Genomic DNA, 10,246 nt, shown 5'->3' on the forward strand with positions numbered 1-10,246 from the left:
TTTCCTGAAGTTCCAGCAGTTTGGTCTTCAAGCCGCCGTTCCTGTAGTCGTAATACTGGATGAGCACCGGGACCATTTTCACGGCCCTGTGATTGCTGTCGTCTATAGCCACCCCACAGAAAGGGATGCCGCTTTCTTCCAGGGCCTTCAGGTCAATGCTGACTGCATGCTGGGCAAGCACAGAGTTCTCAAGAGCTTCTGTCCTGGTCCGGGTGTGGGAAAACTTTTGTGCTGTCTCTGCATCAGGGAATATTTTTCTCAACAACTCAGATGTACGCCCTGTTGTTTTGTAGCTGTTGCAGTTTGGGATAGTATGCAAGGCTAGAGTGCTGTCGGCTGCAGCAAGAGCGTCCTCTGCTTTCGTGCCTGGAGTCACCAAAAATTCAGTCAGCTTTGCAGACCAACTGTCTCCTCCAAGGGCTTTCTTGTGCTTTTCAGAGGACATGTGACACTCCAGATCACCGGCCCCTCTATATGCCACTGACACAAACGTGCCAGCTTTGCAAAGCAAGCACTCTGCTTCATAGTCATCTCTACCTTTACGAAAATGAGGATATTTCTTCCGCATTTTTTCAGTAAAGATACATTTTCGTTTCGGCATTTTCTATCTTCAGTGTGGCTCAAAATCTGAGACAGAATACTACAGGAAACAAAATTGATGTATTTAAGAAGAGAACGGAAGGGGAGATGAAGTATCACTCCATCCTCACTTAAATACTCCTGATTTAACAGATGCAATATACAAATAGTATATGTAAAAATGCACAATTTACAATGAAACAATGGGTCTTTTTAAGTTCACACTAATATTAGCTGGAGCAATAACCTGGTTGTCTGACTGTTCGTTTTCGACACTGAATTTGGGATATTTATCAAGGTCAAGCTTTCTCAACTAATAGGAGATACGTACAGTATAAGTAGTTCTTGACTTATAACTGTTTATTTAGTGACTGAATTTAGAATGGCACTGAAAAAATTGACTTATGATCATTTTTCACACTTACGACCAATGCAGAATCCTCGTGGTCATGTGATCAAAATTCAGATGCTTGACAACTGACATGTGTTTATGACGGTTGCTGGGTCCCGAGGTCTGAAACCTTCTGATGAACGAAGTCAATGGGGAAGCCAGATTCACGTTACAACTGTGACAAAAAGGGTCATAAAAATGGGGCAAATTGGCTCAGCCAATTTCACTGTATACATGTTATACTTTGATAATAAAGGTTCATTCATTCAAAACTCACTTGAACTGACTTGCTTATCAATGGAAATTTGGGGCTCAGTTTGTGGTCATTATGCCGAGGCCCACCTGTATATACTGCATCGCATAGGTAGTCCTCGTCTTACAACCATAACTGAGCCCAGAATTATGGTTGTCAATTGCAGCAATCATTAAGCAAACCCGTTTCCGCCACCGGTGGGCTCTCTTTGCCAGGAACGGGAAGTGGGTGCCAGAAATTAGCTCCAATCCTCATAAATACGAACCAGCTGTCAAGCATCCAAATGCAAATCACGTGACCAGCGGGATGCTGCAACAGGCATAAGTGTGAAAAACGGTCATAAGTCACTTTTTTCGGTTCCTTTGTAACTTTGAACGGTCATTAAACAAACTGTTGTAAGTCGAGGACTACCTGTAAGCACAGCGGGAAGCTGTGCAGCTACCTAGCCTAAAAAAGCGCTGGGTAATTTGTGTCTCAGGCATATTTTGGGGGAACCCAGCCTTATCTTAGAATTGTGCCATTTCAGTATGAGGTATAGAACAAAGAGCCAAAGACGACGACAACAAAAAGTCAATCTAAATGAGGAATTATTAAAATCCCAAAGGGAATGCAGTCAGTTTTCATTTGGCTCCCATGACAGGCAGGATTCAGAAATCCTTTCACGTCTGTGAAAAGTTTGATGACTCTTGATCTTAGTTAAAAGATCTAATCGATTCATTTGCCTCAATTCTCACTCTAAAATATATGGGAGCGTTTCATAAGCAGAGACTGAAACTCCGTTTAGTCCCGGGGTCAGGCTGGAAACTGACTTAAAAGATTCTCCACCTGCAAACCACAGACCAGAACCAGTACAGGTAGTCCCCGACTTACAACCACAATTGAGCCTCAAATTTTTGTTGTTAAGTGAGAAATACGTTAAGTGAATTTTGCCCCTTTTTTCAACTTTTCTCCCCACAGTAGTTAAGTGAATCCCTGCAGTTGTTAAGTTAGTAAAATGGTTGTTAAGTTAATCTGGTTTCCCCATTGACTTTGCCTATCAGAAGGTTGCAAAAGAGGATCACGTGACTCCGAGACACTGCAGCCGCCATAAATATGAGTCAGTTGCCAAGTGTCTGAATTGTGATCATGTGTCCATGAGGGATGCTGCAATAGGTGTAAGGGTGAAAAATAGTCATAAGTCGCTTTTTTTAATGCCTTTGTAACTTTGATCGGTCACTAAACAACTGTTATAAGTTGAGGACTACCTGTACCACCAATACATACACACACACACACCATCCATCTTATGCTAGACGTAAGACACCACCTTTGATTAACATGGCCATGGATGCAAGCAGATATTGTGCACCTGTGCTTGTGAAGAAAAATATCTGGTTAAACTCTGGACGTTCCTTGGCCAAACGCAAGTTTTCCCCCATGCATATGCCCGTGTGTGGTCATTTTTATTAGGATTAGTTGTCTACTTTTCTGCAGGAAATAAAAAAAAATCAATACTCCAAAGATATTTAACCCACCACAATGAAATGCGCATGTGTTGCTTAAACATTTCTCCACACCTTCAGCCCCTTCCTTTTGCTCTTTTTCCGCATTCCTTCCTTCCTTCCAGGGTCCAATTTTCCTGTTTGCGACCCTTGGAGCTGGATGGATTGCCTTTAAGAAACATTAGTCCCTGCTTATCATTCTTTGAGATGCTCTACGGAACTAATCTGTGGTTATTAAAGAATAAAGTTATAGCCATAACTTAAAAAGCAGAAAATAAAAACCAACACAGCCGAAGAGGGGAAAAAGCAAAGTGAGAGACAGTCCCTGCTTGTGAAGTTACCCTATTTGAGCTACAAGAATCTGGGCTAGACGGCAGCCAAAGGCTTCGGTTTTATAATAATAATAATAAAAGTTGGAAGGGACCTTGGAGGTCATCGAGTCCAACCCCCTGCTCAGGCAGGAAACCATACACCATTTCGGACAAATGGCTGTCCAGTCTCTTTTTAAAAACTTCCAGTGTTGGAGCATTCACCACTTCTGGAGGCAAGGAGTTCCACTGGTTAATTGTTCTAATTTTTCTGGGCTTCTGCCCTGCTGTCTTTGGATTTGGGCAGGGCAGGTGTGGGAGTGGGTTTCCGCTGCTGGGGGCAATCCAACGGTCCACTTGTCTGACTCCAATCAGAATCCAAGCCACTTGTCTGCAATGCTGGAGTCTAGGGTCTCCTGCTTGAGCCAGGGGTTGGGCTAGAAGACCTCCAAGGTCCCTTTCCAGCTCTCTTCTGATTAGTTGCAAAAGGAGGGTGTCCCCCAGCCTAGCCGAAGCCCTGCAGCTGTTAACCTCACCTCACAGAAGGCAGGTACACAGAGAAAGCTCTGGGTACCTTCTTTCCTTTCGGTGCCCTCCAAAACTCCTGGAACTGAATTCTCACGCATCCCCACATTCACACGCATAAGCCTGGATGGAGAGAAATCCCATGGAGCTCCGGGGAGGTGGTGGTGATGGGGGGGTGGAGGGGGAGGGGGGTAGTAAAACAAGATCCGGCTGGTGATTCGCCATCTTGCAGATCCTCCCACTCAAAGCCACCCCCACCCCAGACAGCTGCACTGGGCAAAATGCAATTCAATGAAAGTGGATAGAGCCCAGGGCAGGGGTAGGCAACCTTGGCTCTTTTATGACTTGTGGACTTCAGCTCCCAGAATTCCTGAGCCAGCATGGGGGAAACTTTGGCCCCCTCATGACGCGTGGACTTCAACTCCCAGAATTCCTGAGCCAGCATGAGGGAAACTTTGGCCCCCTCATGACTCATGGACTTCAACTCCCAGAATTCCTGAGCCAGCATGGGGGAACTATGGCCCCTTCATTACTTGGGGACTTCAACTCCCAGAATTCCTGAGCCAGCATGGCTCAGCTTGGAGACCTCTCCCTGTCCCCTCAGCATGGCTGGCTCAGGAATTCTGGGAGTTGAAGTCCACGAGTCATAAAAGAGCCAAGGTTGCCTACCCCTGGCCCAGGGCAATATCAAAACTGTCCTTCTTCCATCTCCCATAGCAACTGATGAAGCTTCCAGGATAGGAAGCAAAACGTCTTTTTTTTCCCCTCAAAAAAAAAAAAAACCCAGTCCAGTTGCTTTTTCAAAAATAAAAACCACTCTTGATGCAACTATGTCCTGGATGATGGAGAATCTTCATAGACATTTGGCTTCGGGATGAGCCCCCTTCAAATGGTGCCGGAGAATGAACGGATTCCCAGAAAACTTGCAAACTACAGGACCCATTTGCGCTTCAGTTTGAGATGCAGACAACCCAGACTCATCCCCATCATCCTGGGCCTGTGTTTCGAAGCGAAAGGACACAGGGCAGAAAGCATCATACAGAAAGCACAGCTCCCAACTCCTCACTAACTGTCCTTCCATCTCCCACAGCGTCCAATACAACTTATGAAACTTCCAGGAGGGGAAGCGAAACATCTTCTTGTGTCCTCAAAAAACTCAGTCCAAGTTGACTTTTCAGAAATAAAAACCACTCTTGATACAACTATCCCCTGGATGACGGAGAATCTTTGTTGACTTTTAACGACCCCAGGGAAAACAAACCAACTTACCAGGAGTAAACTTGGAGAAATATAGTTGTAAGCTAGTGTAGCTACGCTATTGAGCTCTGCAAAACCCACACTTTGCTAAATTTATACAGGACTTGGAGATTGTCAATCATCCAGCTCATGGTTGCCCCAAAGGTGCTTTTTTTCAAAAGGCAATTGGATTTTTTGGGGGTTTTTTCCTTTGAAAATGTTTCATTTCTCATCCAAGAAGCTTCTTTAGTTCTAACAGTTAGAACTGTTTTAATGTTTTCAAAGAAAAAAAACTGAGAAAGTTCAGTTGCTTTTTGAAAAAAAGCACCTTTGGGACCCACTCCCACACCTGCCCTGCCCAAATCCAAAGACAGCAGGGCAGAAGTGTGTTTGGCAGGCTTGATTCTCACAATTAGCAGCAAAGTGTCGGTTTTTATTTCTTTGCTTTTTATGTCTTTCAGGTCGGTCAAATCTTAAAGTTTCCCCAGCCTGGTGGCTTGCAAAGTGATCCTATCGCCCTCACCCAGCATGGAACACAGGTAGTCCTCAACTTACGACCACAATTGAGCCCAACATTTATGTTGGTGAGAAATTTGCTAAGTGAGTTTTGCCCCATTTTACAACTTTTCTTGCAACTGTTGTTTTAAGTGAATCTGGTTCCCCCACTGACTTTGCTTGTCAGATTGCAAAAAGGGATCACCTGACCCCGGGACATGGCGACCGTCATAAATATGAGTCAGTTGCTGAGTCTCTTAATTTTGATCACATGACCACGGGGAGGCTGCAACGGTCATAAGGGAAAGTCAACGGGGAAGCCAGCTTCACTTAACAACTGTGGCAAGAAATGTAGTAAAAAGGGGCAAAACAAATGTTTCGCTTAGCAACAGAAGGGTTGGGCTCAATTGTGGCCGTAAGTCGAGGACTGCCTGCATTCATTTTCCAAAACGCGTCCATAGAAAGCACGGAGGGAAGCGCCCAGCCTTGCGCATGCGCACTGAGTTCCCGCGGCTCCATTGAAGCTGCCAGTCTTGGCCAAGGTGGAGCAGGCTCCGCCCCCTTCCTTTGGCGACGTGACACGACGCTGTGCCCTTTGACTCCTCCTGACCGTGGTATCCCTCCGCGGTGCGCGAGTCCCGCCGCGCGACGTCAACGTGGCTTTGCGCGGGCGGGGGGAAAGAGATCTGCGAGACCTTCGCTCCGGGCGGAAAGAGGCCCGCCCGGATTGATTTTCAGGGAACCAGGCGCTGTAATTCTGCGGCCAGACCGGGGTTCTCGAGCCCGCCCGCCCACTGGCGACCTCACCTGGCGTTCGCTCCGCCCTTTTCCCGGCCAGACTCCGCCCCGTTCCCACCGCTTCACGCGCGGGGTAGACGGTGGCGGCAGCGCGCAGGCGCGGAACGGAGACGAGGCGGCGAGCGAAGGAATAGTTAGGCCAGAGTTAGGCAACCTCGACTCTTTTATGACTCATGGACTTCAACTCCCAGAATTCCTGAGCGAGCATGCGCTTTCCTCCTGCTGGCTCAGGAATTCTGGGAGTTGAAGTCCACCAATCACAAAAGGGCCGTGGTCCCCTACCCGAGCCGCAGCCCTCTTCTACCGGCCTTCCTGCCTCGAGAAGGGAGGGGTGGAGATCGGGCTCGTTTCCCACGGTCGCCTCGCGAGTCGCGTGTGAGTGCGAGGGAGGAAAAGGCCTGGAGAGCCTCGCGTGTCAGAAAAGGCGCGAAAGTGTGAGGGGGGCGCGACGCTCCGAGGTGGCGCCTGAGGAAAAATTGCAAGACAAAGTGTGCAACATTTTCTAGACGCCATCAGAGTCCGTGTATATCTCTATTTCTTTTCACGTGGAAAACTGTTATTCCCTCTGAGCTGCTGCTAAAATGGATTTTGCCTTCCAGATTAATGGGGGGACTCTGGCTGGGTTTGCCCAACATCTTTAATTGGCTCAATAATAGACCCATCTACTGCATTCATATAGCTCAAATTATATGTTGGACTACAATTCCCATGGCAGGCTGACTGGGGATGGTAGATTATAGTTGTAATCCAAAAAAACAGAGAAGTCTTGTCTAGACTGATGAATGGTGCAATATCAATGAGGTGTACATATTAAATCAAGCTGTGAATTGTTTAATTGTAGCTTGAATAACCCACGGTTGGCTTGATCTTAAGGCTAAGCCATAAACTGTGTGTTAGTATCTTCAATTGTGCTTTAGATTATGTGCAATACATTCATCCAAGCCTTTTATTCTGCCTATATAGCAAAAAAATACAAAAGGAATATATAGCAGCTAACATAAAGTCCAAAATACCGCAACAGGAATGAGTTAAATAAAAATCTACATCAATGGATTTTTTTTCAATATGTCACGTGATAAAACATTATACAAATTCCCAAATACTGTAAACTAAAAATAATAATAAAAAAACTATTCCCATCTTTCTCTTCTCATTGGGTACATGTGTATTTCTCATTAGAGCAAATCAAAAAGGGAACAGCTGACTTTCCAACAGGGGCCTCTAAAATTTTATTTTATTGTGGGGCCAGAAACCCTTCAAGGCAAGTTTGAACCATAGTCGACAGGAGTTGCGCTAGACTAGAAGAAGTGCTCAGTATTTAGACTGCGAGAGGGAATTGCAAAGAAGAACTGTGCAATTTTTAACAGTTCTGAACAGCATTCAGCAGCTTTGACATTCAGAAAATATTTGGTCCATTTTTCATGTGAAAGCAGATGTTGGAACTCTTCTTCATCGCTGGAAGTTTCCACAAATTTTTTCAGATTGTTGAACTGAAAGGAGCACTTCATATTGTCAATTTCCAGACCCTTCTTACTTAAGTACGTTATACATGCTTCCACGTCACCCCAGCTTGGTGTGTCGCTTAGGGCCATCCAGGCGAAGCAGGAGAACTCCTGCAGAGACGCCATCCACATCTCCAGGTAGTCTATGCAGTTACTGTAGAGGCGATGCACCACATCGGAGAAGGCGTCGCATTCGGCCTCCAGCCCCTCCTTGCGCTTGTCCGCAAGCATCCCCTTCACCGTCAGGGACACGAAGTTCTGAGCTCTTCGGTCGAGCAGGATGGTGTGCACGGACTCCAGCGTCCTCATCACTTCCACGATGGAGTTGTTTTCCCGTTCCATCTCTTCGATGTGTAAGTGGAAGGCGTTCATCAGCGAGTGCATGTGCCAGAGGTAGAGCTCACTGAACTCGTGCTCAAAGAAGCTCCTGAGCACGGTGGGCGGGTTGCTCTGGCCCAAGAAGAAGGACTTCAAGGCCGAGTGCATCTGCAGCAGCTTTGTGATGCCCGGGAACAAGGACAGCCATCGGGTCTTGCTGTGGGAGAGCAGCCGTTTGTACTCCACCTCCACAAACTCACAGTACTCTTGCAGGGGCTCGGTCCGCACTGCGTATATGTGGAAGTACTGGTAGATCTTCAGGACGATGTTCTCTATGTCCACCTCCAGGGCGTCTGCTCCGTGGTGGATGCAGTTGTGCAAAACGTGGGCCGGGCAGTACACCCCAATCAAAGTCTCTCTCTGGAGGGCTCTCCTCAATTTGGCCAACACAGTCCTCGCCTCGTCTTGCCGCAGTTCACCAAACATGGTGTTGCAGTTGTCCCCTGCAAAGGCCACGCATTTCTGGAGCAATCCATGTTTCTTAAGAGCTTTGACGAGATAGTCCGAAATGGTGTCGCCCATCACGGTGGGCGTTTCCTGAAGTTCCAGCAGTTTGGTCTTCAAGCCGCCGTTCCTGTAGTCGTAATATTGGATGAGCACCGGGACCATTTTCACGGCCCTGTGATTGCTGTCGTCTATAGCCACCCCACAGAAAGGGATGCCGCCTTCTTCCAGGGCCTCTAGGTCAACAATATCTATGTGTGGGGCAAGCACACAATTTTCAATACCTTCTCTTTTGGTTTGGACACTGAAAAATCTTTGAGCTAGGTCTGCATCAGAAAATAATTTTCTCAACAAGACAGAGTTACAATCCCTTGGTTTGTTGCTGCTGTGATTCATGACTGTGTGGAATGCTAAAGTGCTCTCACCCGCAGTCATAGCATCCTCTGTTTCACTGTCTGGATCCACAAAAAAGTCTGTTTTTGCAGACCAGTTGTCCCGTGTTATTGCTTTGTTGCGTTTGTATGCTTTGAGTGCCTTCTTGTGTTTGTCAGAGGACATGTGATACTCCAGATCCCCAGGACCTTTATGTGCGACGGACACAAACGTGCCAGGTTTGCAGACCAAACACTCTGCTTCGTAGTCATCTCTACCTTTGCGAAAATCAGGATAATTGCGCCTGGTTTTCTCAGTAAACAGACATTTTCTTTTAGACATTATTTTGCCTTCAAAAGGAACCTTGGGATCCTGCAGGAAACAAAGTGCAGAGTTTGAACTTCAAAGTTCAGGCTTTGAAGGAATACAATATAGGATCATAGGCCTGGAAGAGACCTCAGAGGTCCTCTAGTCCAACCGTCTACCAGGTTGTCCAGTCTATTTCTGAAAACCTCCAGCGATGGAGCACCCACCATTGTGATCATAAGTCGAGAATTACCTGTACAGGTAGTCCTCGACTTACAACAGTTCATTTAGTGAGCGTTCGGTGTTACAATGGCACTGAAAAAAGTGACATGACCGTTTTTCACATTTACAACCATTGCAGCATCCTTAGGTCACGTCATCAAAATTCATCTGCTTGGCAATTGACTTATGTTTATGACGGTTGCAGCGTCCCCAGGATCACTTGATCCCCTTTTGACAAGCAAAGTCAATGGGGAAGCCAGATTCACTTAACAACCGGTTTACTAATATAACAACCGCAGTGATTCACTTAACAAGTGTGGCAGGAAAAGTCGTAAAACGGAGCAAAAGTCACTTGACCAATTTGTCACTTAGCAACATAAATTTTGGGCTCAGTTGTGGTCGTCAGTTGAGGACCACCTGTATAGTACATGTCACTAGGTCGCTGTGAGAATGAGCAGGGGCATTCTCAGAAGTTTGTTCCTTTTAACCTTGGTTGCAAACCATCCAGTGATAAATAAACAGGCTAAACCCGGGGGTAGACAACCTTGGCTCTTTTATGACTCGTGGACTTCAACTCCCAGAATTCCTGAGCCAGCATAGCTGGCTCAGGAATTCTGGAAGTTGAAGTCCACGAGTCATAAAAGAGCCAAGGTTGCCTAACCCTGGGCTAAACTGTCATATTTCCCTCCCTCTCTCTGGCTCTGCACCATCGGGGTCATTGAAAAGCCTTTGCTTCGTTTATCGTTCAGGATGTTTTGTGAATCCAGCTCGGTGGATGAGATCAATAGCTCGTTTTTACCCCCCCCCCAAAGCCTTTATCTTTGTTTCATGCAGGTCTGTTTGCATAAACCCGGTTGGGCTCCTCAACTGACAGCGGAACGTACCTGCTGGATTCCGCCAGCAGAAAAAAGGAGCAATTCAGACACTGGGTTTAACGTGTCGTGGGAATGCAGGCC

This window comes from Protobothrops mucrosquamatus, unplaced genomic scaffold (genome assembly GCF_001527695.2).
Source record: "Protobothrops mucrosquamatus isolate PMUCROS unplaced genomic scaffold, P.Mucros_1.0 scaffold2604, whole genome shotgun sequence".
Classification (NCBI taxonomy): Eukaryota; Metazoa; Chordata; class Lepidosauria; order Squamata; family Viperidae; genus Protobothrops; species Protobothrops mucrosquamatus.